The sequence below is a fragment of the Chelonoidis abingdonii genome, chromosome 15 (assembly GCF_003597395.2).
Source record: "Chelonoidis abingdonii isolate Lonesome George chromosome 15, CheloAbing_2.0, whole genome shotgun sequence".
In the NCBI taxonomy this organism is placed as follows: Eukaryota; Metazoa; Chordata; order Testudines; family Testudinidae; genus Chelonoidis; species Chelonoidis abingdonii.
Window position 1 is genome coordinate 42,731,865 of NC_133783.1, and position 3,130 is coordinate 42,734,994.

Sequence of the window (3,130 nt, forward strand, 5' to 3'; positions counted from 1 at the left end):
GCAGGGGTCGGCAACCTTTCAGAAGTGGTATGCTGAGTCTTCATTTGTTCACTTTAATGTTTCACGTGCCACTAATACATTTTAATGTTTTTTAGAAGGTCTCTCTCTAGAAATCTATATAACTAAACTAGTGTTGTATTGTAAAATAAACAAGGTTTTCAAAATGTTTAAGAAGCTTCATTTAAAATTAAATTAAAATGTTGATCTTACACTGCCGGCCCGCTCAGCCTGCTGTTGGTCTGGGGTTCTGTTCACCTAGGCTGGCAGAGGGCTGAGCGGGGCCTGCGGCTAGGATCCCAGATCGGCAGTGGGCTGTGCGGGGCTGGCGGCCGGGACCCCAGACCGGCAGCTGGCTGAGCGGCTCAGCCCACTGCCACTTAGGTTCCATCCACCGGCTCCTGCCAGCCAGGATCCCAGCTGCTGGATCCACTCAGCCTGCTGCTGGTCTGGGGTCCTGGCCCTGCCCACATACAGTGGGTATCTACCTTCTCCTAGTTCTGGCCCAGTCTCTTCCTCTCTCTGCACTGAGCTGAGGGTAGGAGTGCACTGAGCACAGGGCTGGGGGTGTAGAGTCTGGCCAGGAGCTAGAATGAGGGAGGGGGCTCAGGGTTGGGGCAGGAGGTTTGGGTGTGGGGCAGTTACCTGGGGCAGCTCCCATTTACTGGGAGGGGTGCAGGTGGGAAAGTGTGGGGGTGGGGACAGGGTCGGCTCCAGGGTTTTTGCCGCCCCAAGCAGGAAAAAAAAAAAAAGAGCTGCGATCATGATCTGCACCTCTACTGCCGCCGCTTCAGTCTTCAGCCGCAATTCGATGGGTGGTCCTTCACTCCAGAGGGACCAAGGGAGTTGCCGCCAAAGAACTGGATGTGCCGCCCTTCTCCATTGGCTGCCCCAAGCATCTGCTTGCTGGGCTGGTGCCTGGAGCTGGCCTTGGGTGGGGATGTGGGGGCTGCAAGAGTCAGGATTTGGGGGGTGCATGGGGGCACAAGAGTCAGGGCAGAGGGCTGGGGGCATGTGAGGGGGTGCAGGTGTCAGGGCAGGGGGGGGCTGGGTATGTGTGGGGGTGCCAGAGTAAGGGCTGGGGTAGTTGGGGGGGGTGAAGGAGTCAAGCAGAGAGCTTGGTGTGTATGAGGGGGGTACAGGGCTCAGGGCAAGGACCTGGGGTGTGTGCAGGGCTCAGGGCACGGGCCTCAGGGGTGTGCAGGGCAGCGGGGCTCAGGGCAGAGGGCTGGGGGTGTGTGACCTGGAGTTATGGGGTGCTCACGGTAGAGGGCTGCATGGGATATGCCCCTATTCCACACACACACATCCCTTCCACAAGGCCCTGCCCCCTCTTCTTCTCTGCCTCCACTGGGAGCAGCGAGCACGCTGACTCTGCTCCTTCTACCCCCTCCCTCGCAAGGGCCATCAGCTGATCGGCCAGCAAGGAGGGAGGGACGGAGAGGCGGAGGAGGAGTAGGAACCCAGCACACTATGGGAAGAGGCAGGGGAGCCACCTGGGATCCCACCCCCCACATCCAACCCACCCTGCCCTCTGTCCCCTGACTGCCCCCACCCCTTAGCCAACCCCCCCCAGCCCTGGATCCCTTACCATGAGGCTCCTAGCAGCACATTCTGCTCCACGCAGAGCCAGACACGCTGCCCCGTGGGAGTGCACAGCCCCGCCCCTCAGAGCGCTGCATGTGCAGCGGCATGGCTCCAGGGGAAAGGGGGAAGGCGAGGGAGGAGCCGGCAGCTTGCTGCACTCAGCCGGGCACTCCGGCGTAGGAGCGCGGACTTGCCACTCCAGGAGACTGTGCACGCCTATGCTTCTGCCCCCTACCCCCATGGGGGAGGGCAGGGGGAGTGGAGGGAGAAGAGTGGGCCGAGCCGGGCTGGGCAGGATTTTTTATGGCACGCTGCTGCCTGCCGGGACTCTGGCAGGCAGCAGCGTGCCATTAAAAATCGGCTTGCGTGCCGTCTTTGGCACATGTGCAAAGGTTGCCGACCCCTGGCCTAAAGGTACAAAGACCCTTTTCTCTGCCCTTTGAAGTTAGAACTCAATCAGATGCAAGGATAGGCCCATTGTTTTGATTATGCACATAATTCCTGATTGCAAAGAGGTAGACTAATCCAGAAAACGTAAGAAATCTTGAAGATTATAGGACAAAGTCACCGGGGCCTCAGGGCTTTGCTCTCCACTGCAGTCAGTTGCCATTTCCCTTTTGTCTTTCATCTTTCACTTACCCTTTGAGCCCCTTGGTAAATGATCCCTTCCACACTTAGACTTCACTGTTGCTCTTTGCCTCATCAGTCCTCCTTGGTTACTTTATTCTGGAGTATGGTCTCACTTCTTCTAGCGACTACACTCACAAAAGTAGCAGAGTAGCAAACAATATGAACACCAATGCAAAGTCAGTGCTATTGCGGAGTCTTGTTCCTGTCTGGAGTGGCTAAACACAGACATTGTAGTTTACATTGTGACCATGTGTCAGAGGGACATTATGCAATCGTAAATGGGGAAGGAAATGGTCTGTTCAGTTAAGAGTGAGATGGTGGGTATCTACAAGTCAATTATTAACTGGTTGTTCACATTCATAAATGTTTTTAGGACCCCTGTTTTAGACTATATATAGACTTCTTTGATTAACACGGCTAGTGAAATGATAAAGCTGCACCTTGTACAGGTGTGGTCCTCCTGTTTCCTGAAAATAAAATCATACTGCCCTTTTGCACTGACATGAGTCCCAGATAGTGGACATTTACAGGACAATATAAATGCCATGACCAAAGCTCTCATTCATTACATGGAGCTAAATAATTAAAAGTATAATGCAGCTAACTAACAGAACAAAAACAAAGTATTCTGTAGTCTTTAAAGGGAGTTTTATTCTCTAACTTTCTAACTTCCTCTAGTATCTGCAGCTAGGCTGAGCTGATTCCTTCTCTTTAGGTGCTGCTAATTTTCACTTACTGTATTAACATCTTCCTCTGGGCAGGAAGGCAGACGCCATGGCATCCTGTAAGCTTATGCTTAATGCTCATGTTGCAGGAATGAGTGTTCACAGAGTGAAGTGATCAGCACCTTGCACCCTCTTGCCCCTCACCCGCAGCAGCTGGGAGACCTTTCCCAATGTACTAACTGTATCAGTGT